This window comes from Pongo pygmaeus, chromosome 9, assembly GCF_028885625.2.
Source record: "Pongo pygmaeus isolate AG05252 chromosome 9, NHGRI_mPonPyg2-v2.0_pri, whole genome shotgun sequence".
NCBI classification, from domain to species: domain Eukaryota; kingdom Metazoa; phylum Chordata; class Mammalia; order Primates; family Hominidae; genus Pongo; species Pongo pygmaeus.
Window position 1 is genome coordinate 128,960,936 of NC_072382.2, and position 22,691 is coordinate 128,983,626.

A 22,691-nucleotide genomic window follows, 5' to 3' on the forward strand; every position below is an offset into this window, starting at 1 on the left:
TGAGATGGGTGGATCACCTGAGGTCAGGAGTTCGAGATCAACCTGGCCAACATGGTGAAACCCTGTCTCTACTAAAAGCACAAAAAAATTAGCTGGGTGTGGTGATGTGTGCCTGTAACCCCAGCTACTTGGGAGGCTGAGGCAGGAGAATTGCTTGCACCTGAGAGGCAGAGGTTGCAGTGAGCCGAGATCATGCCACTGCAGTCCAGCCTGGGTGACAGAGGGAGACTCTGTCTCAAAAAAAAAAAAAAAAAAAGAAAAAAAGATTTGTGGTCAGGGTAGTTGGTTTCGATGGAGTTTAGTTTGTTAGGCTAAAAATTAAGTAGGGTTCTACAGGCGATGAGTGACATCAGAAGGGGTACTGCTTATTTTACAGAAATGACTCACCCATGAGAAAAGGCAAAGAACATCAGTAGAAAGCCTGAATCATTTATTATAGTGTTATGTCTACAATTTACGGTCAGAGTCATTTCAAAATAACATTTGAAATAATACTAATTATATATCTAGTCGATGTCTGCACTGATACAAGAAAACCAATAATCTTAATAACATTCCTACTTGCTGCTAATCTGCAGTGAATTTTTATTAGGCATCTGCTTCGGATCATATACTGTTCTTAGGATGTGGTGGTAAATAAGATGAGCAAGGTCTCTGTCAGCGTAGCATTTACTGTCTAAGTGGGGAGACTGGTAACAGACAGTCAAGATAGCAGCAGATAATGGTGACCACTTTGAAGATGACAAAATAGGATAATGCAATCGAGTGTTGGGGAGTCATTATGGAAACCTTCTGCCCGGGGAGCAATGTCATAGTGAGGACAATACCACAAATGAGGACTGGGCAGAAGGATCTGTGAAAAAGTAGCCATCACATTAGTCAGCCTTCCCACTTCCTTCTTTAATTTATCCAGTAAATACTTGCAGGGTGTAAGAGTTGGTATGGTCCAGCTGTTGGGGCAACTTTCAACACGGCAGGGTGAGCAGGCATTAAATGAATAGTCATTTGAACACTCTTGCAAATATTGCGAGTGAGATGTGGATGATGCACTTAGAGGTTAGAACTCAGGAACCCAGTTGACACTGAAGGATTAGGGAGATTTCAAATTAAGTTAAGAGTTTAACAAATGAGTAAATGGATTTTAGGTAATGGGTGCCAGATTCTTCACTGTCAGAGAAAAAAGTTACCAATAAGTAACTTTTCTAAGGGGAAGAAAGCTAGAATAAACCCTGTGGTGCTGGATTCATGCCAGGGACAAGAGACAGTATTAACTCATGTTTGTATATAGACACATATGTGTATGCACACATACCTACAGATAGATACAGATATGTGTGCATACATGGGTTAGTTTTTTTTATATGATCTAGCTCAGTTTGCTGAGGTGGTCTAGAAGCAATGACACCTCAGTAGCAAGGAACACAGCCAGTATCCATATCTTGGTTTCTATTAATATATATCATTCTCCAATAAAAGGAACTACGGCTCCTTGGAGACATGTCTGCTGATAGGGCTGGGGCAAGATGAGCTTGGAATATAATGTAGTGCAAGAAAGCCTGAAAGTGCTAAAAGATTTAAAAAGAAAGAAAGGAAGAAAAGAAGAAAGGGAAGGAGGGCAGTAGGAAAGAAGAAAACTAGAGACATGTTAAAAGGACACGGGTCAATCTGAAAGAACTTCCAATGGCTAGAACTGAAGCACTCCGAGCAAGAAAGAAATAACATAGTACTGAATTATAACCCAAAGTCTAAAATATATATATGTGGAAATCCATATTCATATAAATAAATAAAAGGTGGAGAAGGGGCCAATCTTTCTTACAGAAGCATTCCAAATAATATATGTAGACACCCTCTTCAGGAGATGGAGCTTAACTCCCCTCCTCTAGTGGCTTGAACCTAGTGACTGCCTTCTAAAGAATAGAATATGAACATGGAACCCTTGTAACTTTACAGTGGAGAAAGCTGGAAATCAATACCTTAACTATGTAAGTGATCAACACTAATATCGCCAGTGATAAGTCATGCTGAGACCACACGTATTCGTCTGTTCTCGCCCTGCTAATAAAGACATACCTGAGAATGGGTAATTTATAAAGGAAAGAGATTTAATGGGCTCACAGTTCCACATGGCTGGGGGTGCCTCACAATCATGGAGGAAGGTGATTGAGGAGCAAAGTCATGTTTTACATGGCAGCAGGCAAGAGAGCTTGTGTAGGGGGACTCCCCTTTATAAAACCATCAGATTTCATGAGACTTATTCCTTATCATCAGAACAGCATGAGAAAGACCCACCCCCGTCATTCAGTTACTTCCTACAGGGTCCCTCCCACTACACGTGGGAATTATGGGAGATACAATTCAAGATGAGATCTGGGTGGGGACACAGCCAAACCATGTCGCCACATGTCCGCAGATAGGTGATAAGACGGCACTTCTCTTGTGATATGCATTCCCCAAACCTATAACTCCAGTCTAATAATGTGTAAAATATCAGATAAGTCCAAACTGAGGGACATTCTGTAAAATACCTCATTAGTACTTTTAAGAACTGTCAGGGTTATGAAAAACAAAGAAAGACTGAGAAACTGCTCCAGATTGAAAGAGACTAAGGAAACAGGTTAACTAAATGCAATGTGGTATCTTCAAGCAGAAATAGAATACGAATGGAAAAACCAGTGAAATAGTAATGAAGTCTATGGCTTAGTTAATAGCGGGGGGAAAAATCAAGAAAAAAACCCCAAAAGACTAAGAAGGAGAAGCATCTTAGGAAGGATGAATAATACCATATTTCCTTTCAAAAGGAAACTGACCTCCAGAGGATACTTGCAAGTTGTTAGGGGACCGAACTACCCTTATGTTCTATTTACCCACGGAATATGCCAGCTTTTGGAATAGAGATTGGGGAGAAGCAGGCTGCTCCTGAGAATACTCAGGGGGCCTCTGAGTCTGCCTTGTACAGGTGTAAGACAAGTCCCTAGGCCAACCTCAGACTGTTACGGAGCTACATAGGGAGGGACGTGAAGTTTTAATGCATCTGAGCGGTGTGTGACAGTGTGTATCCGGAACTGAGGAGTTCTGGGCTGACGAGCTGCTGCGTCCAGCCCTGCTGGGTCTTTCCTATTCAATATCTTCCTGCATACACAGACACCACAGGGCTGTACATATTTGCAAATAAATAGCCTAATGTTATTTAGCCCTTCCTGTTTGCCTGTTTATTTCTCTCTTTGCAAATAAGCAAATAGCTCCTACAGGGCAGGAAAACTATATGCACAGCCTTGAATCTCCTTCCATGTAGAGAAACCCATGCCTCTGAAGTTCCTGACCACACCCACAGACTTGGCTTTGGCAAGTTAACCACTAGCTAGATTTTTCTAAGGTCAAAGTTTTTCTCTCTGAGTTTATTAAAATACGAAAGTGCATTATGTTATTTATATTTAATAGTACATTGGAGAAATTGGAACTTTAAAGACAAGAGCCTTGTTTAGGGTCACAGAGGGAGTCCGCAAATGAGTAAGGAACAAATTTCCTGAATGCTTAATCCACTCTTTCTCCAAACCCCTACTCCACCTTTCTTTGCATTTGTAGGTGAGGATTATCCATCTTTCCTGGGGTTTCTATGACTTGCTTTTCCCAGTGGCTTTTCAAAGATACATGTTCAGTAGGAAGAGATTATATGTTTCAGGTCCCCAGCCCTATGGTAGGGCTCCTTGGGTGTCAAATGCTATTAGAGGCAACAATAATAATAATGATGACGATGGTGCTGGTGGTGGTAATGATGATGGTGATAATGGAGCCCACAGAACTTTGTTACAAAACCATTGCTGTTATTATTATCACATTGGCTTCAGCACAAAAAATGATTTCAAGTGCTGCAGCTCAGGAAGAATTTCATTCCCTTCCCACTTTGAGGAGCCAGAGAGAAGCCTAACAAAAAGATGTTGAAAGCAACCCCTCCATGTGGTCCCACATCACAACACAGACTGCAGAGCTCTAAAAGGAAGTCATCTCAGCAAATTGTCACTGTCATCATGTCTCCATGGCCAGTGTAGCTCTTGATCATTTGCAAAGCTCTTAAGGCTGCAGGACAGAAATGAAGGAAAGGGCAAAGGGATTGGCCATACTCAGGAAAAGCTGGAGGTGCAAAACTCCAGATTGAGATCTAACAATAGTTGTAGAGTTTTCAGCAATAACTACATCTTCTCTTCCTACCTGTTTCATGAGGGTACTTTGTTATTCTGTGATAACAAGACCCCCCCTAAATCTCACTAATGCTGTAGGTCCACTGTGTGCTGTCAGGGGGCTCTGCTCCGTTTCATCCTCACCCTCAGATCTGGGCTGATGGGGGGTCCACCATCTGGAACATGTCTAGATGAAGAAGTAGAGAGATGAGAAGACACCAAGAAGTGCGCACTGGCTCATAAATGTTTTCATCATCTGCTGCTGACACATATTACTTCTGCATGTGTGGTACTGGCTGCTGTGCCTGGCCTCATGTGGTGAGGAAGTGCTGTCTCCACTATGGCAAATGGAGAGAAGAAGAGCAAATATCCCCTTATCCTGTGTGTGTAAGACAGGTAGTGCCGTAGGCAAGCTGGGGTGCAGATACTGCATGTTGAAATGGCACCAAGTCTTAGAACTACTTTTCTACTTTGGCTCCTTTTCTACAGAGTCTGGAAAACTAAACAATTGACTTGCCAGCATATCTTGTATCACGGGTTGACAAATGCAGGTCCTGGGGAAATAAAATGTGGACAGCAGTATGATGGGTGGGCATCTCTTGCTTAAGAAATACAAAGGCTCAGGAGAAGAAGTGTCCTTACTTGTCCATTTGTTCTTGTAGGAAACATGGATGCCACACCTGAAAAGCAGTGGCCATTTTGGTAATAACCTGAGGCAAGATCAGAAAAAATCTAAAAGAATTGCAGAGATGCTGACCTTGATAACTTCAAGCTGCTGAACCAAGGTCAATAGCCACTTTTCTCTAGATTTCTTGTAATGTGATACAAAGAAACCCATTTGTTCTATTACTTGCCATAAAATGTATTCCTAACTGTTACAGAAGCAGGAAGAACTGGAGATCACAAGACTCTCATTTAGCAGATTAGAAAATTGAGACCTAAGAAGTTAAATGACATACCTAACGCTCCCAGAAAAAAATAGCAGACATGCTGGTCTAGGGATTAGAAATTTGTGATTCTTTGATGGCACTTGTTTGTTGTTGTTGTTTTTTTGTTTTGTTTTACTTTCTCTGGGTTCAAACCAACTCTGCCATAACACTGACAGACATATTTTATGTGATTTTTGCATTAATCCTCCCATCCCTAGTCTCTGTAGCCCATTATAGCCCTCCCCCGAAACCAGAATCTTTCCAATCAGATTTAAAACCCATCTACAGAAGAAACGCCATCTTCCCAGTCAGAAGCCAAGCCAGCTATGGCTACCTTCCCATCAGGCAAACATGATCGGTCTGAGACAGGATGTGTCATATCCTCTGAGAAGTTTTCCACTTTCAAATTACCACTCGAATGTCAAGGGCAAGAAGAAAAGGCATCTGAAGTCAGCGTGCCGAGGTGTAGCTCTGCCACGGCAGTACGTGTGATATAGCAGGGAATCATAATTGATTTCTAATGGCAGAGAACATTTAACCCGGCCGTGCGCAGAGAGAGGAACGGAGCGAGGAGGAGAAAAGAAGCTGAGCTCCAACTCCCACTTAAAAACTTCTTGAAGTCTAAATTAATTTGGTCCTATCTCACTTACAGGGAAAGTATCTATTTCACTTGCAGCTACAGTGAGCGTTTGCTTAACCTCTTGGGGGATAGGCTATAGCTGCACGTAGACCTTTGCAAGAAGTGGCACGGTTATCCAATTTCCCTCTAATTGCTCTAACAAGGATGAATTAGGACTTTCATCAGCAGGACTGAGTGATCAGTTTGGAGTCAGCCATGGGCGGTGAAGCTGGTTATTAAACAAAACTACAGTGTTAACTCCTAATAATACACAGTGAGGGCAAATTAAGCAGAAGACAAATATGCCACACTGGTGACACTGGAGAATATGTTCTCTCGACTTTATATTTTAAAGTGATGCTATTATTAGTGCCATCTAAGTTCATTTCTAAGGCATAATAGTGAAGTAAATGTTCACTTGGGCTTTCTGTGTAGTTAAAAAGAAACCATCTGACAAGGGAACACGGTATACTGTTTAAATGCCCACTCGGACTAAGCTCCACTTTAAGATACATTAATTATTCCAATAACATCGCATTAGGAGAGCGGACAGAAAGCCTAGACAACACTGTAGTCCCCTGATAATTGTTGCTGGCTGAGGAGGACTGTGGCTACCACTGACTTTGTTGTCTTTGCTCGAAATGTCACTATGCTTATCCAAGGTAGCATAAAATAAAACACTTCTATTTCCACCCAGTTTATCTCCAGCCATACCACCCTGTCACTGACTCCCTTTCGCAAGTATAAGTTACAGCAGACATGCTGACTCTGGAAAGACAGGGCTATTGAAAATGCAATTTGAGTTAAATAAATTGATCATATATCATGAGAGTGGAGGAGGAGAGAGAGAACTATTTTCGCATCTCATCAAAACCTCAGAAGCCTATTCTGGTAGAACCTTGTTAATTTGCAGTAAGGGCTAGGATCGACTTGACTAATTACTGAGCAGTGAGCAGCCTGGATTAGAGGCTATAGGAGCAAACACAATTTAGAAAGTTGGGATTGTGCATCAAACAAATGGACTTTATTGTACAATTAAAAACCTAGTTGAACACTGCCTGGAATGAAATCCAATAGCGGAATAAGTGCTTTCACAATAACACTTTCCAGAGTGAAGTCTGGTGACAAGCACAGTGCCTTTGAAAGTCAGCATCTCTGCACGCTAGACTTGGCCCAAGCATTGAATCCCTGTTGACTTTCCAAAAATGACATACCTCTTTGGGGCTCTTCTCTTTTATTCTTTGAGGGAGAGCAAGTGGGTGCAAACCCTTTTTTCTCTCTACTTGCTCTACGGTCATCATGGGTGAACGTAGGGAGAACATTTTGAATTTAGCTAAGTTGATTATATACAGAAGCCCATCCTCAGAGCATCGGTTTTCTTTCTCTCTTTTCATTTTTTATAGTCCCAGGGAAATCAGGATTATAGTTGTTTGGCTGTTTCAGACACTTCTGCTGGTCATTCACCACCTGAACCCACAATCGGGTATTTGGATTCGGCAGTGAGTCCTGCCATGGAGGCAGCTCTGACGCGACTGGCAGAGGATTAGCACTTCACGTGGGAAGAAGCAGCAGGAAAGGATGAAAATCTTAAGTAGCAAAGATCTTGTTTTCATCTCCAGAACTCCAGTAATAAAGGCCAGTGGCAATGCTCTCACTAATACCAGTGTCTTGAAATGAATTACTTTCCCCAAAAACTTTTCAGCCAGGTTTCAGCAATGGCTTTCTGCTTTCTCCTCCACCTACTTGCCCCATTTTTGTATACCCACCAGACTGGGGGAACATCAAGAGCTAGGCTGTATAACACACACAGTCATTTACTGGCCCTGCTCGTTTGCTTGTGTGTTGAACTCTCAAACTCCAGAGTTGTGCTGGGCCAAGGACGGGCAGTAAGCACCATGGTTAAGCTTCCTGGGAGTGGGTGCCGCCTCCTCTGACCTCCCTGGATACCTATTTAAGCACCATGGGAAGCTGTCAGGCTGTAGGGGTGTTGTAAATAGAATAAAGTTATGCATCCACATGACTTTGCAGTGCAAAGTATATATTCTCTCTCTACTGATTTCGGGCTTGGTTATGTGCCATGCTTTGCCCAGTGGCATGGGATGTGACATTTCACAGGCTTTCAACATACTTGATGGTGTGGCCTGACCTCTTGCTTTCCTGCTATTCACACAGGAAGAGCCTGCTCCAAGTAGCTGCTGCTTCTTTATCCTGGGTTCCAGGTTGAGAGATCTGTGGAGGAGACCTGAACTCAGCCCAGCTGATTTTCAAACCCAAGTCAGGGAAGTCACTGTTGTGCTTGTGAGCCAATGAAGCTTTGGACATATTCATTATACACCATTAGAACAACAAACCAACAACCAAACACCTGACTAACACAGGAGGATCCCAAATAAATCAGATATATAAACGCTGTGCTCAAAGAACTTGGACATGAGCTGGGAAAATACAGCCAATACATTCAATGAAAAAAATATGAGATAAAACATGGTAAGTACCCCAAGAGAAGTAATATTAATAAAAGTTTCCTTCCAGTGTGAGTGTGGGGATGAGTGGGAGGGAGGAACAGAAAGACAGCTTCATGGTGGGTGTGGTATTTGTGCTGGATCTTGAAGCTCTCATGGAGGGAGGAAAACATGTGAAAGGCGAGGAATGCATGCACCTGCAGTTCTAGCTACTCTAGAGGCTGAGGTGGGAGGATGGCCTGAGTCCAGGAGTTCAAGACCAGCCTGGACAACATAGGGATACCCCATTTCTACAAAAAATGAACAACAACGACAAAAAAAGCTAGGCATTGTGGCACCTGCCTGTATTCCCAGCTACTCTGGAGGCTGAGGTGGGAGGATCACTTGAGCCCAGAAGTTCAAGGCTGCAGTGATGTATGATCGCACCACTGCACTCCAGCATGGGTAACAGATGAGGTCCTGTTCTTAAAAACACATAAAAGAAAGGGGGAAAAAAAGGAAAGGCAAGGAATAGCATCTCTGCACCCTGGTGGAGGGAAGAGCTTGTGCGCAGGGAAAGTCAACAACTGTAAGGGGTAGGGAATCCCTGAGAAGGACAGTGACTGCCAGCTCCATTTTGATGATCTCAAAAGGCAATGGTCAGCCTATTGCTTTCTATTCATGGATGCCTATCTCCCTTGCCATTCACATTTCCTAAATTATTTCCCAAATTTGAGCCTGAATCTTGTTGAATTGGAGAAGTGGGACAGACATGGTACATTTTGAAACCTAACCATTATATCCTTAAAGAGAAGTACATTTCTCCCTTCCACTTTGTTCAGTGTATGGAATATGAAATTCATCTCCAAAAGCCCCAGAGATGACTCTATCGACTGTCCTTTAAATAGAATTAAAATTGACTCAAGACATATCTGCGAATCTATTGAATTACATAGTCCACAATTGAGCTGCAGCTGGTCTTGCAGGAGGAAATTAAATAGATGAGGAGAGAAATAAAGTGGACAGACTGCCACTGGATGCTGAGGTTTCTTGGAGAGGGCACAGAAGGAAAAGGTTGTGTCAAATGTGAAACTTGTATCACAGCATGAGACTTTAGCTGATCCACTGAACTGATGGGGCCAGGTAATTTTCTTCATTTATGTGAGGAAACACAGCATTTGTGGTTTTGTTTTCTTCCCCTCTGACTTCAGGAAGGTGTGGAGTTTTGAATGGAAAATTCCAATATTCCATTTGTGTCATTGCACACTTACCATGTGCTGTCTCCTATACAAGGACTGGAGACAAAGTAAGCCCAAGGTGCTCTTCGTTATCATTCATTTATTTCTTCCTCCAATCAGCACCTTTTGTTACATCTTCCCACTTACCACCAACAGACACTTCTCCAACACTTTACTCCTGCTCAGTACTGACCAGTCCTCTAGGCTTTGGAGTTGCTGGAGCAGTAAATGCCCCGTGTGAGAAGAGCTCAGCCTCCAGAGTCAGATGCAGGCCTGGGCTTGCATGTCCTGCATTTTATAACAGAGTAGTGATGGCTTTTAGCCCATTGCATTGAATCTGGCCTGTCCCTTCCAAAAACTTATAGCACAGTGGAGAGGTGACAAGCCTGCCCCAAATATCCTTTGCCACAAGAATGGTGACTCTGCTCTGAGACAGGATGAGGATTCTACCTTATACTTTATTGCCATGTAGAAAACAAACAACTTTCTAGTTATAGATATTATTATTACTGTTAGAAGAAATAGTAGCACTCACAGTAAACAAAGATTGATATTGGGGTTGCAGGGTGGGATGGGGGCCTGTGAAGGAGCAACTATGGACTCTCTGGGTTTGTTGTCATTTGTAGAGAGAGGGTATGCTTTACCAGGGTGGCTCAGTTTAAACTCTCTGCACACCACACCACAACTCTCACAGACTTTTCTTCTGAATTTGTTCATTCAATTCAACAAATACTTGTGGAATGCTTCTGGCAAGTCAGGCACTGTTTCAGGCATTGGGCATTAAATAGCCAACAAACTTGGGATCACAACCTTGCCGTCATGAAGCTTACAGCAGCAAGTCACAGATACTAAGCAAACAATTGATTAAACAGATTGTTAATTACAACTCTAATAAGTGCTATGATGATCTGATTTATGCAAGAACAGGTAGAAATTCATATAGAATCTGCATGTTGTGCTTTTAGCTCCAAAAGGAACCCAACTTAGGTAATAGGGCTGTGTTTCCCACAAACAGGACTTTGTTGGCATCACGCTTCCTCGGAAGGGGCTCTAACGTTAGCTTTTTAGATTTGGTAGTTTTCATTGCAGAGGTAGGTGTATTAGGGTGACCTGGCTTTCCCAGGTCTGAGAGGTTTCTCAGGACATAGAACTTTTAGTATTAAAACTGGAAAACTCAGACAGTTGGTCACCCTAGCATGATGTGTCCCCGGAAAACTGAGACAGTTGGTCACTCTAGCATGATGTGTGTGCGTGTGCATGTGTATGTGTTTATGCATACAATGCGAAGTCTCATGCATATGTTGGGAATTGGTCAAACGAAGCTTACTTCCAGCTATAAATGTCTCTGCTTCCTTACAAGTACCTGAAGAGTCTATATATTCCATAGGCTGGTTGGGAGAGCATCTCTGTAGCTTTTAGTGCATAAGGTTGAGGGTTGGGTATGGTCTGCATCCACAGTGGATGTGTAGTATCCATTGTAGGTGACATAAAACACAGCCCCTCCCCATCATTTTCTGTGAATTGCAATTGAATGTAATTTCTATGGGAGCTTTGAGCCTGATGCTAGACAGTTTAGCTGCCTTTGTGCCATACTAATCTACTGTACTTGATTGCAAATGGGCTGCCATTAGCCTTGTTTTTAGAGCTGGAAAATCTGTGTAATTGCTTAGTAATTTTTTTAAACTTTTGAATGGCGTGTATGCATGTGTGACTGTTCAGCGCCCATCTATCTATAGGCCATCTAATGGGTTCCAATGGGAGCGTGCACAGCATACCTCCAGCCTGGCGACTTGCAAACTCATCAGTGCTTCAGGCGTGAGTGGTGTTTTAAAGGACCTTTACCATCAGCGGAATTAGCATGCATTATCCCTCTGGAGTCTGTTAGCTTTTCGATTCTGACCCCCATGGTGAAAAACAAATGCGTGTAGTTTATTCGGAAAAAAATGTCTTCAGGGCATTTGTGCTACTCTTGGTTTTGCTCTACGGGACAGATACTTTTTTGTTTTTATCAAGTCTCCAAATGACAGTGGCAAAACTAGTATAGGTTACCCATGTCCAGGAGGATAAGAATCATGGCAGCACTGATCTGCCGTCTCTGCCAGGGCAGTGAACAATAGACCTTGGGCTTCTCTCACCCAGCTTCCGCAGCTTTGGTCCTCTGCTGGTGTCCTCCTGTATGTGATCACAAATCTATAGCTGGTTCCAACTGAGGAGTAATGAATATGATTTGTCAAGATCAAACATTGCAGGAGTATGCTTAGTTTTTAAAAACAAATTATTTCCAAGAATGCTAAGGCCAGGAGTGGGGGCTATGCTTTACTGGACTGGGACTTCCTGGTACTACTTAGAACGTCACTCAAATTCCATTTTTTTCTGGTCAGGTGCTGTGGCTCATGCCTGTAATTCCAATACTTTGGGAGGCTGAGGTGGGAGGATCACTTGAGCCCAGGAGACCAGCCTGGACAACATAGTGGGATCCAGTCTCTACAAAAAATAAAAAAGAAATTAGCTGGACATGGTGGCATGCACTTGTGGTCCCAGCTACTCTAGAGGCTGAGGTGGGAGGTTCCCTTGAACTCACAAGGTCAAGGCTCAGATATGATGAGTGTGTGCAGTGAGCTGTGATTGCACCACTGCACTCAAGCCTCTGTAATAGAGTGAGATCCTGTCTCAAAAAAAAAAAAAATCACTTTCTCCTGCCAACTCACAATGCATCTTCCTCTTCTGAATTCCTAAAGTGATTATGCTACTTATTGAGAACATTTTCATACACTGCCTTGTGTCAACTCTTTTTAACTACCAGAATCTATGCCACATCCCAGAGCCAGAGTGATTCTAAAACTGCTTGTCACCTGCCCTTCCCTCCGTCTTCTCGAGCACTAAGGTCATCCTATGGATTACAGACCTGGGCCTGATGCATGTCAGTTTCATTTCTAACTTTTCATTCTGTTATTCATACTTCCTTGAGTGATGAAATGATGGAGGTGAGGGGACTTATCAGATGGCAAATGTTTAAACAGTTTTGGAATCTCTTACTTACCCTGGGACAAATTCTTTACAGAATATATTTTCCCTACAACTTTCTATGACATTAAAAAACATAAATTACCACCAAGCTATGATTGTATAGAATCTTTGTTATCCCAGAATTCATTAGTACACTAACCAAGATGGGACTTACACATGATATCTTAGAGATTTTTGCACAGATTATAACGAAACGCTCTTTCCTGGTTTAGTGTTTTTAAACTCATTTTATCAATAATTTTATTTCTTTTCACCTCCGAGCCCCAGTGCCCCATCTGGCCTTTAGTGGAGGGAAACAGGGCTAAGATTACAATGCATCCAGATTTATATCCAAATACAATCTAGTTGCATTTGGAGCCCCAGAGAGTCAGTCAAGGCTATTATTGGCTGCCAGGATTTTTAGAAAATACACAAATCTCCCTTTGTGCCATAAATACATTTCTGCATTCAGAGCTCAGAGAGAGACCTCATTATACCACATCCTGAGAGAGGGAGAGGCACATCTCATTCCGAGTGACAGGTGACATGTTCTGTGGAAACATGCAAAAAGATTGCAAGCTAATTTAATTCCCTCATTTTTAACCATGGTTGAAATAATTGCAGCTGTGCAAATGATGCTCCGTAGCCTGGAACACAGGAGTTTAGGCTAGGTTATATCTAAAGTGCAGGTTGACTTTGTGACCAAGCCTCAGTGGCATAGGCCTTTGACAGCATGCCCCTGTTTGCAAATGGCCTACTGATTCATGGATGAAAGTTTGCTTACCAGTAAATGAGAGCAAGATTTATAAAACTAAAATTATTCAGCATAGAGGTTCTCAATTATTGGCTGCATATTAGAAACACCTAGGAAACTTTATAAACTACTGAGAAGCTTGGGCCTCAACCCCATGGATTGTGTTTTAATTGGTCCAAGGTGGGCCTTGCATTGGCATTTGTTATGTGCTCCTTGAGTGATTTTAATGAGTATCTAGGCTTGATAACCAGTGATTTAGCAAAGTGGTTCTCAAATTTATCATGCACGAGAATTATCTGGAGGGTTTGGTAAAACACAGATGGCTGGACCTTGCCCCTGGAGATTTTGACCATGTACATATGCAGTGGGGTCTGATAATTTGTGTTTCTGGCAGGTTTCTGTGTGATGCTACTGCTGCAAGTCTAGGAGTCATACTTTGAGAACCATTGCTGTGGTGGGTTAGGATTTTAAGGCAGACATTCTGGTGCACATTTGGGCTGAATTATAAATTAACTTGATAATTCCCTGCTTTCCACTTTATGTCAACCTGTTCTATTAGTAATGATGCTAATCAAATAATTAGTCATTTTCCTAAAAATGGACCTTCTGGAACATGTCTTCCCACTCTAAATATCAAAACAAAATCTCAATCTTCCAAATGTCTCTATTTCATTATGAGTTAGAGAATGAAGATGACAAATCCTGTGCTTTTGGGAAAATGTGTACATGAATTTCTCATAAAAGATGATAATGCTGAAATGCCAAAAACAGTCTTTCTGCCTTACCTAGAGCTGAAGGGATATACCTGGAAAAGAAGATAATTTTCGAAGACCTGAGGTCAGTTCCTTTTGATCCTTCAGAAAACCTTAGCATCAAGCATTTAATAAGTTGAAAGAAATCTTTCTAAAATGTAGTCTTCTAAGTCAGGGTCTTCCTCATCTTACATGATGTTTGCCCTCTCTACCTGTTCCCAGTCAGGGATCTGTGTATCAGAGTCATGACAGTCAGGGGAGCTGTTTCATGTCTTAGGGCCTCCTAATATCCGTTTAAAGTCCCTCTAGCACTCTTAATGTTGCCTAGCATCAGGGCCCTCCAATAGTAGACATCCTTTAGCTCAGAATCATAGCTCTGATCAATGTTGTAATGTTTTCAGTAACTGGAGTCCAGGGGCTATGACTCAAGGATATTTTGGAATAAAATAGGACTCCCTCTACCTGTACCTACCAAAAGAAATTAAATAGGAAAGAAATAAACCTGTGTTTGCAAACCAATATTAGATATCTGGGAACTGATCCTCAGTTTAAAATACATTGATTATTTTTGAGTTTCTTGACCTACTTTGCATTGGAGTCACAAAAATCATAGCAAAGAGGGCATGTTCTTTGATATTGAAGTTGTATGTCTTGTGATCATCTCTGGTGCTCTCCCACATCCATTCAAAGGGCAGGAAGATGGACTTGAAATAACTGGGTAGCCTTATTTGGGGCTGAATGACTCACAGCTAAAATCAGATTGATCGTTAGCCACCAACCATCAGGAGGGGGAGGTTAGGCACCAGGAAGAATCCCGGGTCATTGGTTTTGTACTCCGTGTACATCTTTAGGGCAGTGACAGAGGCACAGGCTGCTTACAGCCAGTATTGTCCCTAGATGCAGGTAAGACAGACCTCTGTGGGGCTCCACACTTCAGAGCAGCCCTTCTTTTTATATTTTTCTGGAATTTATTTATTTATTTATTTAAATTTGTCTTTCAATCGTTTTTGGGGCACAGGCGGTTTTTGGTTACATGGGTAAGTTCTTTAGTGGTGATTTCTGAGATTTTAGTGCACCTGTCACCTGAGCAGTGTACACCGTACACAATATGTAGTCTTTTATCCCTCACCCCACTCCCAACCTCACCCCCACAAGTCCCCAAAGTCCATTATATCATTCTTATGCCTTTGTGTCCTCATAGCTTAGCTCCCACTTAGAAGTGAGAACATACAATGTTTGGTTTTCCGTTCTTGACTTACTTCACTTGCAATAATAGTCTCTAATTCCATCTGTGTTGCTGTGAATGCCATTATTTCATTCCTTTTTATGGCTGAGTAGTATTCTGTGGTGTATATATACCACATTTTCTTTATCTACTTATTGGTTGATGGGTACTTGGGTTGGTTCCATGTCTTTGCAATTGCGAATAGCAGAACAGCACTTATTAACCATCATTGTACACTGAATTCACCTGGGGATTTTGTTAAAAATGTAAGTTCTGAATCTCTTGGGTGATGTGAATGATGCTAATCTATGGACTACTTTTTGAGGAGGCAGTGAGTCCTACTTCTCTCTGTGGAGCAAGGAGTCTGTGGGGCAAGGGACTCAGCACACCCTGAGCCTGTACCCCTCTTTATAGATTATTCTATGGGGACCGAGTGTTCGAAAAGTCTCTGCTCAGATGTCTTTTAGCCCACTTACTGCACCTGAAAGGGCCTCTTCCTTGGTGTGTCTTTTGAGGACATACTATGCCACTGATCTGCACACTACTAGGCCTGCAGGTGACCAAGGAAGACTTTAGGCAGTGAGTGTGAATGGAACTTTGGTGTGCAGGCTAGGGGAGCCATAGACTTGTGCATGAGGTACTTCATGTGGATCAAATCCAGAGGTAGGAAGAGAAGGGGTATAGGCTAGGTGCCAGTTCTCCCTTAGTGCCAGGTTGCAACAGTGGACTCAGAGAAGTCCCACAATTCTAAGCTCAAATCTGACATTTCAGGTCATTGTAAATTATGTTTATTAAGGTAGCAGAAAGAAACAGATTTTAACTGTTTATTTTTTTGTTTAAAGCTTTTAGATATTGAGACATATATGTGGTTCTCTTCTTGCATAGGGCCCCAAAATACTTAGGGTAAGTCTACTTCTGGCTGGTGTATGTGTGTGTGCGTGTTTGTGTGTGTGTATGTGTGAAGTTGACATATATCCAACTGGTATTTTCCAATTCAAGAAAATAAAGTAAATCCAACGGGTATTTTCTAACCTGCATACACATCTCACATTCGTTGTTAAAATGTAAGCTCATATTATTTTTTCCCTCTTCAAAATTATCCTTCTTAATTGGTCTTTAAGACTCTTATCCGAGTCACTGGCTCAAGATAACAGACTTTCTTTGTTCTACTAAACCTCATTCTTTATTAGCTTTGTTTGTTTAATATTCGGAAATTTGATTCATGTGTAGGCACAACACAAACCCAAGTTAAAACAACTGCAAAGGGAAGAGTAAATCCAGGTCCTTCTATTCTTTTTAGGGAGAGAGAGAGAGAGAGAGAGAGAGAGAGAGAGAGAGAGAGACCATTGAGGATTAAACAACCACTGTACTCTGGTTATCTGTGTTTGCAATGCTAAGCAAGTGTGCATAGCAAACAAGGAAGAGCTGAGAAACCATTATGAACAAGGTAGAGGAAAGAACAGGCAGAGAACAGCTGGAAAATACCAGTGGGCCATGTTGAGATATATCCCAAACACTTAGGAATATGTCTTGTTCATCCTTGGTGCACAGATCTACTTGTGACCATTTTATACAGGTTTGTTTATTCTCTTCTCACCAAAAGTTAAGCTAGGAAGCAAATTACAACCAGCACATCAGCAACTCATTTCGTTTCTTATAAATGTGGTAGAATTCTTATTTACACAAGAATTCAGCAAGTCAATAAAGCAACGATATTTAATTATTGTGTGATGATGACCAGCTTTAGCTGTGTTCTCACCATATGTTAGGTATTTGATATGCATTATGTCATTTGATCCAGACAATCATGTAGAGGCAAGTGGTATTTATTCACTCTGTATGAAACAGGCTCAGAGAGGTAGACTACCTTCAGGGAGAAGCCTCTCTTCCCCCGACTCCAAACTGTCAAGCTTCCCAAGGACGGGGACTTCTTCTTCTACTTTTGTATCCTGAAGACTGTGTTAGGCTCAATAAATACTTGCTGAATTAAATTGAATTGAGAGTAGAATTTGTCTCTGCTTTTTTCCTGTGGGCTTACTGACAGAGCTAATGCTTCTTCTAAATTCCTCTGAGATCTTTCTTTCTAAAGGCAGTTCCCAGGAGGGAATCAATGACTCCAGTCCCTGTGGGGAATTGATGATTTCCTAAGGATTTCTAGCACTGAGAGCTGTCCATGCTTCATCGGCATTCTGTTGTGTGTTATGTGAGACTATGCTAAGGCAGAGGTCTTGTCAAAGGCAAGTAAAGCCTAAATGGAAGATAAGCAGATTTTTTAAAAAATCTCTCTTGCAATGGCTATACAATAGATTATAATTGCCCCAAGTATGACATACCTACTGCCACTCTTCTCTACCTACATATAGCTGGTTTCTGCTTTTTCTAGTATGTTTCCTTACAGCTACAGCCTGTGTGAGATACAGAACATCATCATGACAAAATTTGCAATTTATTTAAGATGTGCCAAAAAAAAAAAAGGAACAAAAACAGGCTGATGCTTATCACAGAGTGGTGTTGTAAAGATTTCAGGAGCTCAAGTATCAGAAACTGTCTAGCTTAGAGTCAGGCTTATAGAAAACATCATTTAATATCTAATTGCAAGTGTTCATTAATGAGAAAGGAAGCTAGACATTACCAATTAGCATAGTTGTATCAATGCATACTCATGATCATCCACCCTGGATTTCACCCGAGTCTCAGGTCTTTGCTAGTTTATTCATATTACTTGGTTTCAATGGTTGCTAAGACAAGACTAGTTAGCAATTTAAATATTTTATTGATGTAGTTCAGCTTAGCATCAAGACATGCAAAAAGGTTACTATTAATCTAGAATATTTGTAACGCATATACTGTTATTCTGAATTATTTAGGTTTCTTTTACCATCACCGTTACTCTCCCACACTGCTTGATATAGAACCATCTGAAAATTTCAGGCCCAAACAGCTTAGGATAGATTCCAATATATTAAAATAAAATCTGGCTTCAAGATTCTGTTCTTCCATGTTTTAGCTGTGCAATTCTTATTGAGCCTGATCTTTAGTTTTCTCATCATAAAATGAGAAGAATAGCAGGATCAAACTCATAGAATTGTTTAAAGAGGACATAAGTAAAATATATTGGGTGAGAAAGCATTTTGTAAACTTTGGTAAAGGTGATAAAGATAGTGTCAAATGATTGTTGTAAGTGACATTTGACAGAAATGATTATGCTTTTAAAGGACCTTGCTATTGTTGGAGAAGAAGTTCCAAATAAACACACACTCCTATTTTCAGTTCTTGAATTCGGGTCAGAAATGCATCTGATCTAAAGTTTATTTGGGGGCTTGAATACTCAGACAATTTCTGTCACTAATTGGTTGATATCCCTGTGCTAAGAAGTTTCACACTTTCATAACATTTCTGGCAGGATAAAGTCTCTGAATCTGATCAGAATCATTTAGAGAATGTACACACAAAAATGTAAATTGCTTCCAGTGTTTAAAAAAACCCTCGCATTTATTCAAACCTTTGAAGTGACTATTTCTAATAAAAGATGATTCCCTTGGGAAAGCGTGAAGTTTGAAAGTTTAGTTTTGTTTGAATTATTTGTATGCAGATATCCCTATGGGCGAAACAGAAAATAGCTATTTCCCTGCTTGTTATTGGAGAGGAAGAGAGTATATTTTCTGTAAGTCAAAATAACTAATTACATATAAGAACACTTTTTTTGGGGTTTGGTTAGCTCTGTAGCTTCTTAACAGCACCTGCCATTAATTCGCTACTCTGTTTAACACCTACCTCCTTAAGCTTCTAGACGGCAGGGGCTACACATCCTCTGGGTTATAAAATCTTTAAGGACTTGTTCAGTACAAGAGATCGTGTGGTGGCTCCATAAATATTTATTGATGACAATGACAATAGTTAAGATGGCACCTATTAAATGGCATTATTAAGAATGAGAAGCATGAAATTAGGCCAAGTGTGTGATATTGGAAGGAGAACTGGTACTAGAATTCTTTGCCGCATTTATCTAAAAACTAAGGCAAAATATTCAACAAAAGAGCAGGTATAAGGTTTGCTTAGCCAAGACTGTCAATCAATGAGGCTCAAGTTCATTAGATAATTGCTTCTGCTGAACTCTGTGTAGAACCAAGCTCATTGAGGAATGAGCTGTACAAGTGAGTATTTTGAGTTTAGGAGTTCAAAAAATGTATGTTGAATGAATGAATTAGTGAACAAATGCTCAGTGTTGTCCATGTTTTGTCTTTTCTTTTCTATTTTTCAGCCACCTGCAAAATAACCCATCAATTATTCAATCATAGAAAAACACGGACATATGTTGTGTACTTTGTGTGTGTATAAATTTGTACATCTCCCAACTGAACCAAGCAGGTGACTTCCTAGTGACAGATCTCTGGGTAACCTTTGGGGACATATGAGCATGCATGTTACATTCTCCTATGTAAATCACTCTTGGAGATACAGGCAGAATGTAATGGACAGAGACAAGGTCATGAGACTACAGTTGAAAAGAAATCCTTCAGCTTAGAGTAACAAGGTTAAAGACAGTCTAGGTGAAAATGGATGTTTGAGGAGTGCAAGGAAATGTGGCCAGATATGAGCAAGATGGGAAAATAATTGCCCCATTGCTAAAAAATTGATGCTGACCTCTTTCAAGAGGTCAGTATTACCTGAGACTGCTTCTCTGACCTCTGTCTGAGCCTTTGTTTCACAACAGGAAGTCTAACTCTAGCCATCCAGTGCTGCAGATGTAAAGAAGTGAAAATGGCAAATAACTAGCAGGTCATTCTCTTGTCTCTGGGGAAGGAAGGCTGGTGTGTTCTTCAGTTTAGGTTTAAATTGTATCCATGATGGAGACTGTTTTGGAGAACCACATGTCATTTACAGGACATCTAAGGTCATATGTAAATTTCCAGCTGGATTCTGTGCAGTTTCTATCAACTCTTTGCATCCTCCCCTCTTTGGTGTCACTAATCAATCCCTTTCCTCCTGGCATTGGTATACTTGGCATGTCTCAGATACTCATCGTTCAACAAGCTGCCACCCACACACACACCCCTTCTTGTAGTCTTCCCTTGGAAGCCAGCTCCTCAGTCCTCGGCAATTGTAGTGAGCAGAGCATTCCCTGAGGATTGGCAAAATGACTTTTGGCCAAATCATAGTTCGTGTCTCAGTTTGCCCCAACCCGGTAGAAGCTTTATTGATTGTTTTTTCCTTATAAAGCACTTTGCAATTATTGAGTGAAAACAAAATAAAACAAATAACTATAACGAAACCTCCAAATAGCTGCATTGCTGCAATTGCTATTATGACAGCACTTTAAGAAAAAGGCACCTGAACTCTGGTGACTATTTACCTTTTGAAGTTTCTATGCTTAGAAGGAACGTTTTCCTTCAATGTTAATAATTAAAGTAAATTCCAAGTGCATAATACAGGCTCTTCAAATAAGCATATGCAGAGAGGGTTTTTAAAAAGTTTTCTTGATGACTTAGTTTTTTTTTTCTCTTTCCCTTTTTAGTATTCTATGGAGCACTCTAATCTTTGTACTACAAACAGTTCTCTTTAAGATTCAGAACTTGCCAACAGTTGGATAAGATGTAATAAAGTCTCTTGTTGTAATAGTACCCTGCTGACACAGGCACAGATCTAAAAGGAATAGCAGAGAATTAAAGTCTTCTGGCTTTAGAAGGTTTGCGTTCTTTCCCAGAAGTTGAATCCAGTATCAGGGACCTGTTGCAGGTCGTTACTGTCTCTCAAGGGAAGAGAAAGTTCTAAGGTTCATTGTGTAGAGGAAGGAGTGGGGAGTTGGTAAAACACACCCAACATAATTTCAGCTATGCTGATTAAACTTCTGATCTTGTCATTGCTGTTATTATTGGTTGATAACATAATAAAATATTTTTATCTACCAATAATAACAGAAAAAGAAAACATGAAAGAAAGATTTAAAGCCCCAACCCTACCTTTTTCTCCTGAAAAGGAGAATGATGAGAAAATTGGTTATGGCTGGCCATCTTGGTGCTTCAGTGTCCATTAGTCCTCCCTACCGCCCCATGCTGACTGGGTTTCGAGGTTAGTATTCTTTCATCCCCAGGTTGCACAATAGAAGGGACAGCCATTGAGTTCTCTTCTGAGGTTGAACTACACAGATGAAATTCGGTTCAACATCTTTTCATCCAAACTAAGTTTTCCTTCTAATATTATCTACTTCTGTCAAGAGAATCCTTTTCTTTCTGGTACCCACATATGAAATTGTGGTATTATCCTTGAGGTTTCAATTTCTTCATGTGTGCTAATTTATTAAGGCCTGCCAGTTCTCCACATTTCTCCTTCTTTTTCTATCATTACTCTTGTCCTCCTCCTTCAGCGTTTCATGCTAGGATTATCAAGATAGTTTCCTAACTTTTTTTTCTCACTTTGAGTTTCTCGTCCTCTAGTTCATCCTGAACACCACCACCAGCCCCTATTTCTTTCTGCTTTGTGGCCCAGTTCCCCAATGATAGACGTACAGTGGTTTTCTATAACTCATACTATGGATTTTCAGCATCTTTTTGTTGTAGAATCCTTGTAAACAAAATATTGATACAGAACCCAAACAAATTTTTTAAATACAGAATTTTTCGATTTAGGGAGTTCTGAGAGAGAAATCTGGGATTCCTGCTAAGGAGTTCCCCTTAGCAGCTTCTACCCTCTGGTGCCTCAGTGGTCACTGAATCCTTACAGATCCCAATCATTCAAGATGACACAGCATGAGAAACACTGCTCAGCGGTGGGTCAGCAAACTTTCCATAAAGGGCAGATAGTAAATATTTTAGGCTTTGTAAGCTGCATGCCCACACTGGCTCTGTCTCACAGTTCAACAATCCATTAAAAATGTAAGAACCATTGTTAGCTCATGGCCTATATAAAAACAGGCCATTAAGAACCCACCTTCAGAGCCCCACAGAGGCATTTCTTAACCTGATATTACTGAGACAGAGGATGATCCTAAACTCCTTATGGCACAAGGGGCCTTCCACAGTCTGCCCCTGAATTCCCACCACTGTATCTATGAAAGGCAGGTGAGTGAGGTGCTTCTAAGCACAGGCTCAGGAAAGACTGCCTGTTTTTCACTTACTACCTTTGGATGGGTTAGATAGACTCTCTGTGCCTCAGTGTTCTAATATGCAAAATGGAGCTAATACAGATGGTAGAGACCTCCGAGAAGTATTGTGAGAATCAAGTTATTGCACATAGAGTGGTCACAGCAATGTCTGGCAGATCAATATTGGATACAAATTAGCCAGTAAAGTCATATTGCACTTCTGTTCCACCAAACTTTTCCAGGAATATTGGCCTTACTTACTCAAGAGCCTTTGTCATATTGCTTGCCTTCTTTCTCCCGTCTCTCCCCCTTCTGGATTCTAGAGCCATAAAGAGGTAACCTCAACTTCACCCACCTGATAAGTAGTTAGAAGCATGGACTACACTGATATCCAAGAGCAATCATTCTCTCAGAGATGGCTCTTACTGTGATATTGCTGCCCAAATGGCCCTTGCAAGCAATGGAAAC